This window comes from Cervus canadensis, chromosome 2 (assembly GCF_019320065.1).
Source record: "Cervus canadensis isolate Bull #8, Minnesota chromosome 2, ASM1932006v1, whole genome shotgun sequence".
NCBI lineage: Eukaryota > Metazoa > Chordata > Mammalia > Artiodactyla > Cervidae > Cervus > Cervus canadensis.
In genome coordinates, this window is record NC_057387.1 from 87,390,971 (window position 1) to 87,401,935 (window position 10,965).

Sequence of the window (10,965 nt, forward strand, 5' to 3'; positions counted from 1 at the left end):
CTGAACATTTTTGAATAAATCTTCATATGGACATCTACTTTCATTTATCTTGGAAAATAGAATGGCTGGATGTGGTAGGTGTAGGTTTAACTGCTTATGAAACAGTTTGTTTTCCAACGTGGTTGTATCATATTCTTACCTACACTTGGTAAGATGGGTCTTTATTTAATTTTAGCTGTTCTAATGGGTAGGTGGTAACATCTCATTGTTTTGCTGTTATTTGTTTGGTTTGTGGGGTTTTTGGCTGTGCTACTGGACCTGCAAGATCTTAGTCCCTGACCAGGGATAAACCAGTGCCTCCTGCAGCAGAAGCATGGAGTCTTAACCACTGGCCCACCAGGGAAGTCCTAGCAGCATCTCAGTGTGATTTTACTTTGTATTTCCCTAATGACTAATGATGTTGAGTATCTTTTCATGCGCTTATTTGCCATCCATATATCTCCATTGGTGAAAAGTTTGTTCAAACAGTTTCTAATTGCTTGTTTTTTCATTATTGGGTTTTTTAAAAAAATTTAAATTTATTTTGGCTGTGCTGGGTATTGGTTGCTCTACGGGCTTTCTCTCTACTTGCAATGAGCAGGGGCCACCCTTTGTCGAAGTGCTAGGGCTTCTCGTTGCCGTGGCTTCTCCCATTGTGGAGCACAGGCTCCAAGGCGTGCAGACTTCAGTAGCTGTGGGACATGGGCTCAGTAACAGTTCCTGGGCTCTAGAGCACAGGCTCAGTAGTTGTGGTGAATGGACCTAGCCCCTCCACAGCATGGGATCTTTCCAGACCAGGGATCAAGCCCGTGTCTCCTGCACTGGTGGACTCTTTACCACTGAGCCAATGGGGAAACCCCATTACTGGGTTTTGAAAGTTCTTTATATACTTGGAACACACACTCTCTATTAGATTATCATTTGCAAATACTTCTTCCAGTCTAATGGCTTGCTTGTCTTTTCATTCCCTTAACAGTGTCTTTCAAACAGCAAATTTTTTAATTTTGATAAAAGTCCAATTTGTCAAATTTTTTCTTTTATGGATCATGCTTCCGGTTGTTATGTTTAAGAAATAATTACCTAATGCAGGTCACAAAGATTTTATACCATATGTTCTTCTAAAGTGTTTATAATTTTAGGGCTTTTTTCTAAGAAAAACTCCATTTTATAATGGAGTGATAAAAAAGCTCCATTTTTTTGTTTAGATAAATTTCAGTAGTGTCTAAGTTGATTTCTCCACAAGGAGAAAAAGATACTCTTTCTTTGAAAAGCCATTGACACAAAACGATTCAAGTTCAATTTGGTTTCATCCTGAAGGTCTGAAGTAAAACAATTCTTTGCAAGGATTTATAACTTAGACATTCATTGGTTAAACTTCAAAATATCACTTTGAATTGAATAATAGTGAATTCTCTTAACTGCTGGTGAGATTCTGGCAAATAAACTAAGCAATTAGACTTGTTCACTAAAGCCATTTTTAAAGCCTAGAAAAAGAATCCAGGAGTTTCCAATGACTCATCCTCCATGTTGAATTACTCTCAGTTTTGGAATCAAATATTCAGCATGTAGTTGCAGTAAGGGAATTCTGCTGTGACCTAGATAGAACTGTAAGTATAACTTAGACAACCTACTTCTAGTATCAGTATCTCCTATTTGGAATCTGGATTTGGATATGTATTTGGATTTCCAATACATATCACATCTGGAAGAAGAGTCTCCTGGGAAGTCCATGAGTACTTTCAGAGCTCTTTCACAGAGCTGAAAGCCTGTCCTGACATCTTCTCCAGTTCTGAGGCAACCTCAGTGTTTTAGGTTTTATAATTAGGTCTACGATTAACTTTGAGTTAAATTTTGTATATGGTGCAAATAATGAATCCATATTATTTTTGTTTTGTATTCGCACATGGAATCCAATTGTTCCAGCACCATTTGTTGAAAAGACAGTCCTTTCTCTATTTGACTGTCCTTGGTGGTGGTTTAGTCGCCAAGTTGTGTTCGACTCATGTTACCCCGTGGACTGTAGCCAACCAGGCTCCTCTGTTCATGGGATTTCCCAGGCAAAAATATTGGAGTGATTGCCATTTCCTTCTCCAAGGGATCTTCTCAACCCAAGGATCGAACCCAGGTCTCCTGAACTGCAGGCAGTCTCCTGCACTGCAAGCAATCTCCTGCATTGCAAGCAGTCTCCTGAATTGTAGGCAATCCCCTGCATTGCAGGTAACCTCCTACATTGCAGGTGGAGTCTTTATGACTAAACCACCAGGGAAGCCCTTCATTTGTCCTTACATCTCTGTTAAAGTATGGTGATTCATATACTTGTGATCTATTTGTTCCATTGACTGTCAATACCAATACCACATTATCTTGATTCTAGTTGCTTTACAATAATACTTGAAATCATATCGTCTGTGAATAAAGACAGTTTTCTTTCTTTTTAATCTGGATGCCTTTTATTTCTTCTCATGTCAGGCCATTTTAACCTGCCATTAATGTCAATAATTTTCATTTTATACAATGTTGTTTTCATTACAAGGATATGTTTGATTTGGGTCTTTCCTGTATCCTCTATGCCTCTACTTAACTCTTTCAACACATAGAACACAATTACTTTTAATGTCCCTCTCTGATGATTCTAACATCCGTCAGTTCTGGGTGAATTTAGATAGATTTTTCTTCTCATTATGCTGTGTCAGTCATGTCTGACTCTTTACAACCCCATTATATTTTCTTTCTTTTCATGCCTGATAATTTTACTTTTCATATACTACATTGGAAAAGACCCTGATGCTGGGAGGGATTGGGGGCAGGAGGAGAAGGGGACGACAGAGGATGAGATGGCTGGATGGCATCACCGACTCTATGGACATGAGTTTGAGTAAACTCTGGGAGTTGGTGACGGACAGGGAGGACTGGCGTGCTGCGATTCATGGGGTCGCAAAGAGTCAGATACGACTGAGCGACTGAACTGAACTGAACAGCTATATTGTGGTATAATTTACATATCATTCAACTCACTGCTTTAAAATGTGCAATAATCTTTATTCATAGAGTTGTGTAACCATCACTATAATCACTTTTAAAACATTTTCATCACCCACAAAAGAACCCTCATATCCATTGGCTGTCTTTTCTACCCAGCCTCTCTCCCTAGGCAACCACTACTCTGTCGCTATAGATTTGCCTATTTGGGGCATTCCATATAAATGAAATCATACAAAATGTGGGGGGTTTTTGGTGGCTAATTTCTTTCACTTACATATTTTTGAACTTCATCCATTTCATAGTATGTATCAGTACTTTATTCCTTTTTATTGCTGAGTAATAGTCCACTGTGTGAATATATATATATATCACATTTTGTTTATCAGTTCCTTGGTTGATGGACATTTGGGTTGTTTCTACTTTTGAGCTACTGTGAACATTTATGTACGCTTTTGTACGAACATTTTAATTTCTCTAGAAGTGGGACGGCTGGGTCATATGTTTAACCTGGGCATATGTTTAACCTTTAAACATATTTATGCTGGGTCATAAATATGTTTAATCTTCTGAGGACGTGCCAGACTGTTTTCTACAGTGGTTGTACCATATTACATTCCCACCAGTAGTGTATGTACAAGGGTTCCAATTTCTCCACCTCCTCACCAACACTTGTTATTGTCCCTTTCTTATTATAACCATCCTAGTGGGTGTGAAGTGGCATCTCATGTGGATTGTGATTTTGATTTGCATTTCCCTCATAACTGATTATGTTGAACATATTTTAATGTGTTTATTGGCTACCTGCATATCTTATTTGGAGAAATGTCTACTCAGCTACTTTGCCACTTTTTAGTAATTTATTTTACTGTTGAGTTGTAAGAATTCTTTATATATTCTGGATACTAAAGACCTTATCAAATACATGCTTTGCAAATATTTTCTGCCATTCTGTAGGCTGTCTTTTCACTGCTGTCCACGGAAGCATAGAAGATTTTAGCTTGGATGTAATCTAACTTTTTGTCTTTAATTTTCATTTTTGGTCAATTGTGCTTTTGGTGTCACATCTGAAGAGACTTTGCCTAACCCAAAGTCACGAAGATTTATGCCCATACTTTCTTCCAAGAGTTTTATAGTTTTAGCCCTTACATTTAGGTCTATGATCCATTTTTAGATAAATTTTGTATTTGGTATGAGGAAAGGGTCTAATTTTATTCTTTGCTTGTGGCTATCAAGATGCCTGGCACCATTTGTAGAAAAGACTATCCTTTCCCCATTGAATTATTTTGGCACCCATCAAAAATCAATGAACTGTAAATTGAGGGTTTATTTCTAGACTCTACCTGCTAAATTTTTATTGGATGCTAGACATTGTGAATTTTAGTTTGTTGAGTGTTACATTTTTTGATTTCCTGTATTCTTGATGTGGCTCTGAAATGTTGTTAAGTTACTTATAACACTTGATTCTTTAAGGTCTTTCTTGCTTTTAAGACTCACTGCGCAGGACTACAGCCATGTTTGCGTGACTGCACGCTAAGTCGCTTCAGTCATGTTCAACTCTTTGTGACTCTATGGACTGTAACCCGCCAGGCTCCTCTGTCCATGGGATTCTCCAGGCAAGAATACTCAAAAGGGTTGCCATTTCCTCCACCAGGGGATCTTCCCAACTCAGGGAGTGAACCCAGGTCTCCTGCATTACAGGCATATTCTTTACAGTCAGAGCCACCAAGGAAGCCCAGAGCCATGTTTCGTCTTGGCTAATTACTATCTGGGACTAATTTATTCTCCACTACGGAGGTAAGAATTTTCTGAATTCAATACCGTGGATAATGAGGTTTATCTACTATTCCTAGTCCTGTGTGGCCATCAAGTACTGCTTCCTTTAATCCTTCTGGGTGGTTCTTTCTCTGGCCTGAAGTAGTTTCCTTACAGGCAAGTGCTGATCGGTCCTCTCCGGGATTCTCGAGGGGCACTCTCTGCCCATCTCCAGAGTTCTTTGTGTCTGTGGCTTTCTCCTGTCTGCTGCTCTGTCCTGTGAACTCTAGCTGCCTTGTTTTTTCCTGAACTCTAAGCTCTAACTCCTCAATTCATGGATTATGTTAGACTCTGCCTGGACTCCCTGTCCCTCTGGTGCAGTCTAGGAAATCTCTCTAGGCAGTAAGCTGGAGCAATCATAGGGCTCACGTATCCTGTCTCTTGGGAGTCACTGTCCTTTATTGCCAGTGTTTCTAAACTGTTGTTTCATATATTCTGCCTGCTTTTTTGGTTGTTTCAGGCAGGAAAGAAAAGCTGGGCTCATTATTGCATTGTGACTGCTTTCTGAACCCTTTGAGTAAGGCAGAGGGAGATGCTTTACCAGAGTTTTTCAGCCCCACCAAGCCAGAGGTCTATACCTCCAGATTTGTCCTACCTCATTCACTGAGAAGACAAGATCCAACCATCATTGTTTCATTTTATAGGTTGGGAGACTTAGGCAATGACTCAAACCTCCTATTCTTTTCAGATGGGAATGAATGAGATTAAGGCCTACAAAATTCTCCCTTTTGGCCTGCACTCTGCTGTGGGGAAATACTGAACCTGAGAATCAATCTGAGATTACATCTTGACTTTCCCAAAAAGGACCACCCCCCTCACATCTCTGAGACTGGTTTCCCATCTTCTAAGCACACTGAAATTACAGAGCACTTCACTTAGATCATTGTCACCCTCATCGCATCATCTTCATTCAGTGTCTCAAAAAGGAGTCCTGGGATCTGCCACATCAGAGTCTTGGGAGGGGTGGGAATGTGCTGATTAATTAAAATGCATGCTCCTGGGGCAAATTCACTTTCCAGAATCAGAATGGAGGGGTGGAGGTTATCTGCACTTTCTTCAAGATACTTTTTTTAATGTGGATCATTTTTAAAGTCTTTATTGAATTTGAAGAATATTGCTTCTGTTTTATGTTCTGGTTTTTTGGCCACAAGGCATATGAGATCTTAACTCCTCAACCAGGGATGTAACCTGTACCCCCTGCATTGGAAGGTAAAGTCTTAACCACTGGACTACCAGGGAGATCCCTGCTTTTTTTTTTTTTCCTACAGGCTCCTTGAGTGATGGCAACCAACTCCAGTACTCTTGCCTGGAAAATCCTATGGACATAGGAGCCTGTAGGCTACAGTCCATGGGTCGAAAGGAGTTGGACGTGACTGAGCGACTTCACTTGAGTGATCTCTGGGAACTTCAGGGAACACTAATCCAAACTCTTAAGTCAGCAATTTTCCTCCCAAGATGTACACTTGCTGGATGTTTTATCTTGTTATCCCTTTCTATTCCTAACCTCATGAGCATTATGTGACTTGATTTAAAAATATATATGTAGGAATCAAAATAGTCTTTTTGATCATTTCACAGAATTCTTTGAGATGACCAGGGAAACCTAAGTGTTTGAGATTTCCAAGCCTGGAAAGGACATTCAAAGTCATCTAATCCAACCTCCGCCTGATGTTTGCATTGTCTATGTACCAGTCTTGCCAAATAATCACCCAGCTTTTGTACGCACACTTCAGAGGACCTTGCTACTCCTTCCCATAGCTGTGCTACTGAATCAAATCTCTTTTAATTAGCTCTGGATCCAGAAAAATTATGTTCCTCTGCCCCAGGAAAGCCCTCCCTCTGAAAATAATCTTGTATTTATTAATGCAAGACTCCAGATGATCAAAGCTGTGTTTAACACAAAAAAGGCAGTGGGGAGAATCTCAAGACCAGAGAAAGCTACAAGCTAACTCTATGAAACTTGTCAAGATGTTAAATGGTCCGAAGCATTTCCATGATTGGGAAGCATTTTTTAAACACTCCCCATGCTTTCTCATGCTCATGTGTTTTCCCTCTGTCTGAAGGCTTCAGGGGGAGAATCTATTTCTCTGCCTTCGTCAGCATCTAGAGGCCACCCATCTTCCTTGGTTTGCGGTCCCTGTACTGTAATACTTCGACCTCTTGGGTCTGTCATCACATCTCTCACTTTTGACTCTGATCTTCCTGCCTCTTAGAATGACCCTTCTGATGACAGGATAATCTCCATATCTCAATATTTTTAATTTGAGCACATCTACAAAGTCCCTGTTACCATGTAAAGTAACATTTGCCGAGGTTATGATCTGGACATCTTTGAGGTGGTCATTATTTAGCCTATCGCAATGTGTAATGAGTATATGAGGGTTTGTTCTATTCTTTTAAATGTTTGAATGAAAAAACTGAAACAAAATACTCCTTTAACCATAAGACCTCAATTACTAAAAGAATTTGGAATTTATACTCCTTTATGTAGTTTAGATGGAAAAGACATGGCTTGGGAATTTCTCCTGTAGTTCTTATTACCACCTTATCTCCCATTCTCTTTAATCTACTCCAGTTGGGTTTTTAACATTCACCCCTCCCCCAAACCCAATCAAAGCCATGGACAACCTCCAACTTGTCAAATAACTTGCCTCATCCAAATTGAAGTACTCAATTCACTACTCCCTTCTTATCATAGCACTTTCACTTCTAGGCTCATGCTCTCCTGGTTTTACTTCTGTCTTCAACATCCATTCCTTCTCCTTCGCATGATCTTAAGTGTGGGAAGGCCCTAGGTTGTGTCTCTTTTCTATCTACACTTTCCCTAGGTGATTCTATACTCTCATGGGTTCCAAATGTCAACCCTATACTGTAGAACCCCAACTTTATTTATCCTTCAGTCCTGATGACTTCTCTGAGCTTCAGACTCATATGTCTGACTGCCTACTTGAGCATCTCATTATGCCTCTCAAACTTATCTAAAACGGAACTCTTGATTTCCCCACTCACCCCATATCTATTCCTCTCCTGCATTTTCCCATCCATTCAGATGCTCAGGTAAAACCTTAGGAAGAAGTCACTTTTGATTTTACTCCCTCTCTTCCTTCACTCTGACATTAAATGCATCAACACAACCTATCAGCTCTATCTACAAAACAGCCTCCTATCTAACCTTTCATCATCATCACCATCATCACTGCTATTGCTATCATCTGGTCCAAGCTGCCAGCATCCCTCACTTGGGCTCCTTTAATGGTCCTGATTGCACCTCCCTACTCTACTCTTGCCCAGCCCCCATGACCCATGATCCACACGCTGGACCCATCAAGCAGCAAGGATTCAATCTGCAAATTATAAATCAGATGACATGATTTACCTTTAATCAGAGGCTTTCTGTTACACTGAAGTAAAAGCCAAATTCCATGGCCACAAGGCCTAGATGATCTGCCACTTGTCTCTCTCATCTTTTCCCACTTGTTCACTGTACACAAGCCACCTGACCTTCATTCTTTTTCTTCTTTCTGTCCCTAGAAGGTGCCAAGCATTTGCCATCTCAGGCTCCGCACTTGTTCTTTCCTTTCCTCAGAAGCTTTTCACCCAGATGTTTATATGACTAGCTCCTTTTTGTCATACTCAGCTCAAATGTCTCTTCCTCCGAGGCCTTCTGCAATCCCTAATTAAAAACTTAACCCTCCATCTCCCTCCCCTAGCATCTCATTACCAGCTCTATTTTATCATTATGTGAATTTAGCCTGCTGATCTACGTCCTCTTAAGTTACATGTCTGTCTCACTTCTCTTGAGTGGAAGCTTCTTTAAGGCAAATACTGTCTTTTGTCTTGTTCAGTGCTGAATCCCCAGGACTAGGCACAGGTTAAAAGTTCAATGGATACTTCTTCAAATGAATAGCTCAGCATTTTTTGGAGTAAATGTATGAAAAGAAAATTTGGCCTAATGTCAGATTATTATGTAATCCTAACAAACTAAAAAATTCTGATTCAGTAAATATGGGTGGGGTACAGGAATTTTTATTTTAACAAATCCTTAGGAGACTCTAGGGCAGGGAATCACTCACCACAGTTTTTGGGTAACACTGGCTTCCCTGGTGGCTCAGACAGTAAAGAATCCACCTGCAATGCAGGAGACCAGGGTTCAATCCCTGGGTTGGGAAGATCCCCTGAAGAAGGGAAAGGCTACCCACTTCAGCGTTCTTGCCTGGAGAATTTCATGGACAGAGGAGCCTGGCGGGCTACAGTCCATTGATTTATTCATTCTTGCAAGCTTTCTGTAGGTAAGGTGGCTTAGTTTTAAACACTAAGCTAAGTATTAGCAGAACTGAATCACTTGCCCAAAGTTCATCATTAGTTAGCAAGTGAATTCTAGAAACAAGAAAGTCTAATTTTAAACATGCAAATCTTGCAAGTTAAAACACACAGAGATTACCTCATCTATTTTATGCTAGTCATAATTTCTTGACCTTCATCATTTGTTTCAGTCATTAAAACAAAGACTAGACTTTCATAACTCTATGAATGACTACAATGAACTGTTTGGATCAAACAAAATATATATGTTCAAAGGACTCACCAGCAAGGGAAAATGAGAAACTTGAAAGAAAAAAAAGCTAAAGAGAGATTTTAGTTTCAATAGTACACTGTGTTTATAAAAGAAAAGTAATCAGATGTTGCTTTGAAAGATTTGCCCTCCAAAATGATCAGAATGGGTGGGATGTTTGACGAGTAATCAGATGCCACTCTGTGCTGTAGCATTACACCACAGCAACAGTAGCCTGGTGATGGTGGGCGGTGATCAAATTAGATTCACGTCTGACTAACAATACATGCTAAGTTTGGCAAATAAGGCTAGTTGTTTGCACTGGGAATCTGGCAAGGTGTGCTACCGTTCACCCGTGATACATTAAAGCTCAACTCTACCTCCACAACAACAAAAAATCTGCACTGAATCTGCTTTTTCACGGGATAAATTTCAGAAATCAGAGCTTTTGATATGACCCTGGGCAAAAGGCAGCCACATTTACAAAGGGAGCACCTTGCCTTGCTCTGAATAGCAAATAGAACACATGTCAGATCCAAGATCTAATTTTATTAAAATCCTGGTTCAACTCCAGAGTATTTCGAGATGTCCAATCTGTTACACCAAGTTCCTAATTCCTTAAGGTATTCTCTCCCTTCCTTTTACGAGCCAGCAGGTCTTGCTTTAAGCTCACCTTTTATGGATGGAATATGGTATGGAGGATACCATACTGGCCAACAGAAATACAATGCAAATCATGAAAGCAAGTCATGTAAATTTTCTAGTAGCCACATTAGAAAACTTACCATTTTAACATATAATCAATACTGAAAAGTGGAGATGTTTTTCATTCATACTTTTAGGCTCTGATTCTGATATCCAGAATGCATTTTACAGCACACTTCAATTTGGACTATCTGCAATTCAAGTGGTCAAGGGTCACATGTGAGCAGAGGCCACTGTATTAGACAGTGAAGGTCTAGAGCCTTGTTACTCCATGTGTAGCCCACAAATTAGAAGCCTTAGCATCATCTGGAAATCTGTTAGAAATGTTGACTGTCAAGTCTAACTCCAGATCTACTGAATCAGAACCTATAGTTTAAAAAGATCCCCAGGTAATCTGCATGTACAATAAAGCTTGAGAAATACTGGTTTAAGGAGTCATGGGTCTCAGGTTCTTCACCTGTCAAATGGAGGTGATAACCCTTACTTGCCAGGACTACTGTAAAGATTCTTGGTTTACTTAATAGACTTTTAATAGTTGAGATTTTAATGAATGGTAACTCTTATTTAAGAAGGCAATGTAATAAATGGACCGTAGAGCTGGACAAGATAGAATATAAATTCAAGTTCTTTAAAGCTCTGGACCTTCAACAACTCATTTATTTAACTTGAGGTTGAGTTTTCATAACTATCTAATTTAGGGTTAATATCTACCTTCAACAACTTAAACTGTTGTCGTCAGGCTGGGGCACGGCACATAGGAGGCATTCAATAGTGGCAGCCATTCATATACATATTTATATGTATATCCTACTGGCTGGGCCAAACTAGAGTAGTAACAAATGACACTAAGCTGCCTTAGTTCACATGGCCTTCCATCCCAAACCAAAGTGTTACTTCTTGTGGCTCCAGTGTATATTTCACAAGGAGACCCTAAG